General features: G+C 36.1%; 1 pseudogene; it reads right to left on the reverse strand.

Annotated features, from left to right (window-relative positions):
• Positions 1 to 2,926: 2,926 nt before the first annotated feature.
• On the reverse strand, positions 2,927 to 6,008 carry LOC143618050 (uncharacterized; annotated as a pseudogene).
• Positions 6,009 to 9,871: the final 3,863 nt, after the last annotated feature.

A 9,871-nucleotide genomic window follows, 5' to 3' on the forward strand; every position in this document is an offset into this window, starting at 1 on the left:
GTGTCATACACGTTAGCCTTTGTCAAATCAGCTAGACGTTAAAGTATAACCTAGGGTGTAAGGTGCCAACTAAACGATACATAGATCATAGATGGGGAGGAGTTGAATGGGCTTTAATGAATTAGTTGTTTGATTTATACATGCCTGCCATAAGAAACAAAAAAGAAGTAAATAAGTGCATGTTTTGAATTTGAAATAGTAATGGCATGAAACGCGGTTTGTGGAATTTAGGAGTTTATTAGGATCCTTCGTTTGCTTTATTGTCTTGTTTTATTTTCCACGAATATTCATTCATACATTTCAATTCTATGTTGAAGATGAGGATGTTCACACTGTGTCGGAAGACACGTACACATACATCTTTATAAGTTTTCGGTTGGGCCCCACACATCTCATTTTTGACCCCACCAAATCTAAACCTTTCTTCTTCTTCTTCTTCTCCTTTGCCGATCACCAGTCGTACTTGTCTTGTGTTCACACCTGTGAAATCGTTTTTCTTTGTTTGGTATAGAATAGAATAATACTTAAACCATAATTAAGAAATAAGAACCCTAAACGTGCTTTTTATTGCTTTTGATTCTTATTTGGTTTAAGAATTTACAAATTTAGTATGCGAAACAAATATCTTATTATTGTTAGAACTAATTATACGGATGTTTGGTTGGTATGGCGTGTTCGTTTTATGTTTTTGTTTCTACTTTAATTTGCAAATTAAAGGTATGGTCTTTGCTGTTTATTTGTTGGCTCCAACAAACGTTAAAAAACCTGTAATTGGTGTTTGTGGGTGGTTTTGCCTTTTTTTTGGGCTGTGTTTATAGAAATTTTCTTGTCAAAAAAAAAAAAAACGTTAAAAAACCTGTTAAGTTTTCACCGTCAAATGACAATAATACTATCATTATTAGAAGAAAAGAAGTTTGTAAAATAGAAGTAAATTTTAAACAAAATACCCCTTGCTTTTCTTCTACTTTCACACTAGTTATGTCAACTAGAACCCAAAACCCAACTAACCACAACACGTGTTCGGTTCATGTCTAGTTAACGACAAGGATGAAAACTGAATAGAGATGAGAGAAGGGGAGAGATGTCTGATAGAGATGAGAGGGGCGAGTAACCAAAGATTGTTAAGGAGTGATTTCAGATCATGATCTAAAGAAGGCCTCGAGTAGACTTTGTTTTAATAGTAAAAACATTTTAATATTTTGACAAGAAAACATTAGTTATCCTAAATGTCTAAGATAAAAAAACTAAAACCGTTATAGTTCACAACTTACTAATTTTCGTAAGCTATCCTAAATGCTATAATTCTCCTTTTTAGGAGTCCCACATTGTCTTCTATTCGTTATAGTTCACAACTTACTAATTTTTATTTATTAAACAATAAAAATACATTTAACATTTTAATAATTTACGCATAGGGCCACACGAAGTTTTTTATGAATTAATTTTAATATATGTTAGTTTGTTTTTCACTATAATATATATAGCCGGTGCAATACAGAAATAGTTAAAAAAAAGACAACAAAAAATATTAAATTTAATAATATACATATAACATATTCTACGAATTCATAAGATATAAATTTTGATAAAAAAATAAAGAAAAAGAATAGTTTCCTTTCTTTTCTTTTTATTTCATTTATTTTCCTTTCCATCAAATTCTTTTCAATTTAGAAAAACAAACAAACAAACAAACCTGCCTATTTTTCTCTTCACTTTTTCCTTATTTTTTCTTTCCTTTCATTTTTTTTTCCTTTTCTCTATTGAAACTCGGGAACACACAAATCATTGATTTTTTTCCTTTCTTTTCTTTAATGAAACTTGGAAACACAGCACTCCACTTATTTCTCTTCGTTTCCTTTTCTTTCTTTCCTTTAACGAGACTCGGGAACACAAAGTTAAAGTTATATTTGTAACTTTGTTAGTATTTCTATAAATGGTAATAGTATTAGTCAGCTACTTTAGTTGAAAAAATATTTTAATTATATATATAGATGTGTATAAGCTAAAAAATAGGTTATCAACCTTTTTTTTTCCAGCTACATTTAAAGTATACCACCAATAATTTTATCATTATAAATTTGTAACAAAACATTTTCAAGTTTTTCAAAAATATAACCGCATATTATATGTTGGTCCACCTAAAAGGTTAAGTATATGACTAAAAATATTTATTAGCGGGCTATTTGGTTTAAGACTTTAATCAGTTTAGCTAGAATTTCTTTTAACCCGAACCATCAACAAAACATAAGATTTGCAATTCCATTTGAAAGCTTTAAGCAAATACGTATTATGCCTTGATGACACATGCATAAGCTGTTACCAATGAGCGAACAACTCTTTGTAATTCATGTTCATACTCTTTTGTTCTTCACGCCAAAAATTATTTAATTAGGTACTTGAGTAAATGACTGAATGAGTTTAACTGAAAGTGAGTTCAAAATTTTAAATGGATAAACTAAATCAAATGTTAATTGGTTATTGGGTTTAAAAAACAAATTTAGCTTTAAATTTAATTAGTCCTTAAGACTGATAAATGGTACTGATAGATGGTGCAAACTTGGTAATTCTACAATGTTTGTTGAGTCATAATTTAACTGACAAGAGTCATCAAAACTTACTGCTACATTTTTTAAATAAATAAATATAATATAGGTAAGTTCAATTTCCAATTCCAAAAGTAGTAAGTTTGACTAGAAAGTCAAAAGTGAACTGTAACAATGATCCAGTCAAATTTCCCCAAGTAACAAAACCACTATTTTGCATCATCACACAATATTTTTGTTTAGCAAGAAAAAGTGGCCATCAAAGCAACAAGTATGCATATAACATAATAGATAACATATGTTTATTAACAACAAACTTTTCATTATTTTCACACAAAGAAAAAAAACAAAAAACAAAAAACATGTAACTGCTCAAACAAACATCACACTAGACATTCCTCTTGTTCAACAAGAGACCTCCTGCCCTTGTTTACTTTTATTTTCTTCTTCTTCTGTGTTTTTGAAAGCTTTTTCTCCAGATCCTTCACTCGGCCCGTCAGCTCCCGTATCACGCTCAGTTGCTCGTTCATCAGCTCCTCCATCGCCTTCCGCACTTTCTCATTCTCATCTGTTCCATCACCTTTGTTCGCCTTTGCAGCAGACTTCATCTCCATCATGTTTATGTTATCAGCATCTCCAGATACCTCATGCTTCATGCCGTCGGCTTCTACAACACCATTGTAAGTATTATTTTTATGTGACTGTGCAGCTTCTGCTTCAACAACGTCATTGCAGCCTTCTTGCAAGACTTTAGCTTCGGTTACATGAGTCACACAAGCGTCATCACATTCAGTTGGTTTCTCGTTATGCGACTCCAGTTGCAGCTCGTCAATGGTATTTCCGCCTTCTTGTGACTCTATAGCTTCCACTTCCTGTTTGTCGCATAACCGGGCGTCATCACATTCAGTTGGTTTCTCGTTATGCGATTCCACTTGTCGCACGTCAATGGTATTGCAAAATTCTTGTGACTGTGTAGCTTCCACTTCACGAGTCACGCAAGCGTCATTACATTCAGTTGGCTTCTCCATATTGGATTCCACTTGTGGCTCGCCAACGCTATCACAGCCTTGTTGTGAAACCATAGTTTCTACTTCATGAGTCTCACGTTCAGTTGGTGGCTGATCGAGCTTCGTTTCATATGATTCCAATTGCAGTTCACCATTGATATTACAGCCTTCTTTTGACTCTGCAGCTTCCACTTCCTTATTCTCACATAACCCCAAGGCTTCATCGCATTCGGTTGGTGCCTGATCCACTTGTGGCTCGCCATTTGTGCCTGATTCAACTTCCTGATTCTCACATGTTTGCTCACAATTGGCGGTAGTACAGGCTTCTGCAGCATGATTATATTGAGATTCTGTAGCTTCGTGTTCATGACTCACACATAAACTCGTTTGGTCTTGCGCCGGATCAGACTTCTCATCTTCAGGATGCATAATCTGTTGGTCACTCGGGGTTACAGATTTCACAAGGGAATCTAGCCTTTCTTGTAAACCTACAAGCTCCTTCGCGACCGACTTCCTAACCTCTCGAACAAAAGGATGCAGACCCTGATCAGCATCATATCATAAGATTAGTATACATCTTTTTATAATTATTTTAAAAAACATTTCATTTACCAAAAGTCGGTCAATTCGGTAAAGTATATATATATATATATATATACCTGGATGGTGTCTAGCTTTAACAGAAGGCTCATTATAGTCTCACTGATAATCACTTGTTTCTTTCCATCAATGCGGTCGGTAGAGGAGGATGTTTCCAAATCCTGAATACGATTTCTTAACTCCAAAACCTGTTTCTTAACCTCATAAATTTGCCTCAGTTTCTTAATCGGCTGCGATTTCCTCACTTCATAACCACGGTACACAGACTGTATGATCAAAGCCGCTTCGTCCTCTGACAACTTCTTCGTCTTCTTCTCCACATTGTCGGTAACATTATCTCGTTCAGCCTTATTCATTTGTGCTACCTGCTGAGAAGATTTCGGAGTGCTTACTGGCGACTCGTTTGATCTTTGTTTCTCAGCAGTCGGGCTAGGCAAGCGTGAGCTTTTCTTCTTTCTTGGAAGCGGATCGACACGCAGACAAACAGGCGGTAATTTGGATGCCTTTGGTGAAGCCCTGCTGCCATCTTCTGTTTTCTCCACAGAACCCGTGTTCACCTTCGTTTCTATGATTTTCGGGTTCTTCTTTTCCTCTTTCGTACTGCTTGTTTCACCGGGATCACCTTTTGGACAACATGCTTCTTACTAGTTTCACACTCGTCCTCAGTACCCGAATCCTCTTTGTTTTTAATAATTTTATTATCTTCTGGTAATCCATTTTTAGCTACTAGATCATGAGTGCTCTTCTTGGCGTCGATTCCCGCTTCATCGTTTTTAGAAGGCAACCAAAAGATTTTGAACGGGAACCGGTTACCATCTTCATTCTTTTCATCTTGAGCCATTTCACCATTTCCGCCTCGTTTCGAAGGTTCAAGATTCTTAACTGAAGCAGGATCACGAGAATGTTTCTCCTCCTCCTTGTCTTTCGCTTCTGATTCGGTGTTGGTCATGTAGCCACGCGGGACCCACAAGATCGGATACTCAGTGTCACGGGCCATCCCACCATTTCCACCTTGTTTTGAAGGTTCAAGACGCTCGATTGAAAGCAGATCATGAGAATGCATTTCCTTGTCTTTCGCCTCTGGTTCAATGTCGGTCATGTAGCCACGCGGGACCCACAACATCGGATACTCAGTGTCACGGGCCATCCCACCATTTCCACCTTGTTTCGAAGGTTCAAGATGCTCAACTGAAACCGGATCACGAGAATGCATCTCCTTCTCTTTTGCTTCTGATTCGGTGTTGGTCATGTAGCCACGCGGGACCCACAAGATTGGATACTCGGTATCACGGGCCATTTCACCATTTCCACCCTGTTTCGAAGGTTCAAGACGCTCGACTGAAAACGGATCACGAGAATGCATCTCCTTGTCTTTCGCCCCTGGTTCGGTGTTGGTAACGTAGCCGCGAGGGACCCACATGATAGGATACTCGGGGCGGTCTTTCAACAACAAAGGAACCAAAGAGGAGTCATTATTACTTGACTTCTTGTCAACTTGTGACTCCTCTTTGATCGTTGGCGCCTTGACATCCTCCTGGTGATTGCATCCGCAACAATGATGATTCTTTTTGTTATGATCATACCTCGGCTGCTCAACCGAATAATGCGATGGCGGAACATGGTATGCAGGTGGAAACAGAGTATTTAGCCCATAAGGATGGAATTGTTGTGGCGGGTAGTGGGGTCGGTATTCGTACGGGGCAGTGCCATAACTGCAGGCATGGCTGCAGCATCCACGATATTCGTAGCTGGGAGCATAAGGCCAGGGCTGATACAGTGGGCTTGGGGGCATATGAGATGGGCGTGTATCGGCGTGGCTCGGGTATGAATCGGTCCACAGGTAAGCGGGATGATACATTGTTGAGCAAAAAATAGGACTGATTCACTAGTTAACTAATACCTGAAATCAACAAACAACTATTAGCTTATTGAAGAAAACCATGTGAAACCCAATTGCAGTTTGAATATCCAAAATCATAATTACATTATTGTGATCATTCTATCTAACAGGGTGTGCAACAAAGAAAAATACATACCCGAAACCGAAAAAACCGAACTAACGGTTCGGTTCTGGTTTTGCATGTAATAAAAGCCGAAAAGACCAAACCGAACTGAAAATCATTATTGTTTGGCTTTAGCCCAAAAACCAAACAAACTTTCTTTTTGGCCTAAAATTTACAAGTTCAAATGGCAAAAACTGAAACCAAAGTGAACGGTTTCAAAATCTAAAAGCTAAAGTTTTGGCTTTCGGTTTGGTTTTAGCCCAAAGCCGCACCACAGAGCACCATGCCCCTAATTATAACCCAAATCAAAACACACACAAATGAAGATAATCAGAACGAGATGAAAATTAAAATCCCTTTTAACAAAAATAAATTAAATTAAAGAAACCTAAAACAACAAATATGCCTAAAAAACCAGTTGCATGATATAAATTAAAGAAACGAAACCTGTAAATATAAACTATGAATATGATCACAAGTAAGGGGTTTTTCTCAATTATGAAATATGTAGAAAAAGAAACTGCCAAAGAGTTTAGCTCATCAACTGGCATTGGAAGATCTCATATTCGTAGTAGTTTTGGAAAGAATAGAATATATTTGACACGAAACGATGAACATCAAGCAAACAAACACGATACAATATGATTGATTGAAAGAAGGAAGGCTAGCTTACAGGTTTCAAAATCCACCACCCAAATCCGAATAACTTAGTTATCAGTTCTATTACGATCCACCAACCCAATATAACCACTTCCACTTGTGTTTTTGCTGTTTGTTTCTTTGAAATTGAAACTGAAACTGAAACGAAATTTATATGGTTGGTTCGTTGGTTGTTAGTTGTTACTTATCTCTACGGTTTTCCAGAGGCTTCTCGGACTCTTTAGTAACTAACGGATATATATGTCTGTCTGCCTCCCTCCGGATATTTCTTCACACACCACACCTCGTGTATTAATTCGTATATACCACTGGGCTGGGCTGGGCTGGTTATTTAGTGAAGCCCATTTAGCCCAAATACATAAATTGACTCACTAACTTATTCATGTTGTACTAGCTTAATAACCCGTGTATTACACGGGCTGAAAAATGATATAATTTCAAAAAAAAATATTTACATATTTGATGCAAGTTATAAGTGAAATTAAGCATATGTTTTGGTCATATAATTTTATGAAAGTCACTATTGGTTTAATTGAGGTAATTAATAAATACAGTATAAATTATAATTTGAAATTTTATTTAGAATTATCAACACAATTGTTTTCTTTTAAAAATTTTATTTTCAATGTTTTATAACCCACATGATGGAACGAATTATGCGGACTATCCGATAATCTAAGTAATTATGGGTCGACACGTAATTACCAAAGTTCCCACATGGAAATCATAATTCGTATAATTGTGTGTCATGATTTAGAACCGAAAGTAATTTGAGTGATGGTACGAATGATGAGATGATAAGGACATGGTGGATACGCCGCTGGTACATCCTATATATAAGTGCCCTTATCAGATTGTCATTTGAAGCGTTGCTTCGGTTATTATAAGTTCTATGTTATGATATTTTCCTTAAAAGTTTAAAGTATTTAAAAAACAATGATGTTTTGGTTTTCGTTAATTTCGGGACGAAATTCCCTAAAGTAGGGGAGACTGTAACATCTCGGATTTTTCAAACCCGTATTTGTTTGCGTTTAACCCGAATGAAACATTTTTTTTTATCTTTATTATTATTGAAAATGCAATATTTATAAGTAAATAAGTTTCCTAATGTTCACTTTAGGCCCCTGTATTTCAAACAATGTTATGATGTTTTATTATTAATTATGTGAAATAAAGGTACAAAAATGTATTGGATTACATCGAAACAGAAGGCAAGCGGGCAACAAGCTGCGCCGCTACCCCTTTTTGAATCGCAAAACCCAATCTTTTAAAAACTATATTTGCTGATTTTGGAGTCATAACATTGGTTTTGAACAATGTTCAAAACCAAATTATATCAAAAACTAGTTCAAGTAATGCTCAAATAACAAAGTATAGGGACCAAAATAGCCAAATTTCATACTTCTCATCCCCTACCTTGGAGCGCCGCGCGTTGGACTGCCTTTGGCTTGCCGTGCAGCGCGGGGAACCACCTGCACCAGATTCGTTAACTTTAGTTCGTTTCTAAACTCATCTAAGACATAAAATCGTTTATTTTAAGCATGTTAGAGAGAATTAAGGACAAAGTAAATATCCTATAACTAAAATACAAATTCTAATTCATTATTTACTGCTCCAAGACATATCTTTATGGATCTTTTGACGATTCTTTCCTTTAAACCATATTTACTTGCTCAAACGGGCCAAAAGTTCATAATTAGTTCGGTTTAGCTATTCCTATATAAACACATCATAATTCCCTGCTGTAAACCTTAATCTAACCCTAAAAAACATGTTAGAGAGAATTAAGGACAAAGTAAATATCCTATAACTAAAATACAAATTCTAATTCATTATTTACTGCTCCAAGACATATCTTTATGGATCTTTTGACGATTCTTTCCTTTAAACCATATTTACTTGCTCAAACGGGCCAAAAGTTCATAATTAGTTCGGTTTAGCTATTCCTATATAAACACATCATAATTCCCTGCTGTAAACCTTAATCTAACCCTAAAAAACATACTCCAGCCGTCCCTTACCTCTGTTCATCCTCCAACCCTTCGGATTTTGCATCTTCGTTAAAGATTCAAGACTTGTTCGTTGACTTTGCTTGCTTTAGGATCTTTGACTTCCGTTTCTCGTCAATCCTTTCACTTTCCGGGTAAGTTGTAAACTGTAGAATTGTTCATACACATTCTAGTCAATAGCCTTCAATAAATTTCGGTGATTGAAGGGTGTTGACTGGTCAATTGCTTCAAAACCCGATTAAGGGTAAAATAGTCAAAAAGTTTGACTTATCGTTTTCTCATGCTTCTGGTCGGATTCAACGTTCGGTCCAGAAGACTTTTATTCTCGAAACGTAATTTTAAGGGTTCTAACCAAAACCCGACTCCCGAATCGAAGTTCGGATTCTGGTCAGACTCGACTCGCTTAAACGTTTAATTCAACATAACTAGAGTTCTACTCATCCGTTTGGATTGATTCCAGCGGCATTAAGTTCGTTTTTATTTATAGTTTCATATCACAAAGTTTTAGATTCTGATCAGTTATCTCGTTTGATGCGTATTGGACGACTCGATTATCCGTTGACTCATTTATTCTTAATTGTACTCACTTGCCTTAAATCTAAGGTGAGTTTGATCATTCTACTTTTTATACACTGTTTTCTAACGTTTTGGGGACATATGCGTACTTACCCATATTTTCTATTCTATATATATATTGAAAATCGCAAACATAATTATTGTGTGAATATCAGTTGAATGCTATTTGCTAATTGCTACATGTTTAATTGTTTACTTGATAATGTTTCGGAGTGGTCCAACATATCCCATTGTATAGGGTTCTCATTAGTATGATCATACGACCGTCTAAGTAACTGGAGCCCGATTCGCTTGGCGAAGGTAAACCGACAATTTAGTCATTGTAATCAATGCCCAATTCGCTTGACAACAATTCATTGGCACATGAGTACAACTTGGTTTTGGTTTGTTAAGGTTTGATTGATTATTACCACAGAGAGTGGTTTGCGCATTTAACACTTGTCATTTATTATTTATTTATTATATAACTATTT

The sequence above is a fragment of the Bidens hawaiensis genome, unplaced genomic scaffold (genome assembly GCF_021521415.1).
Source record: "Bidens hawaiensis isolate Kalapana, Puna unplaced genomic scaffold, B.hawaiensis_p1.1 tig00062506_1, whole genome shotgun sequence".
In the NCBI taxonomy this organism is placed as follows: domain Eukaryota; kingdom Viridiplantae; phylum Streptophyta; class Magnoliopsida; order Asterales; family Asteraceae; genus Bidens; species Bidens hawaiensis.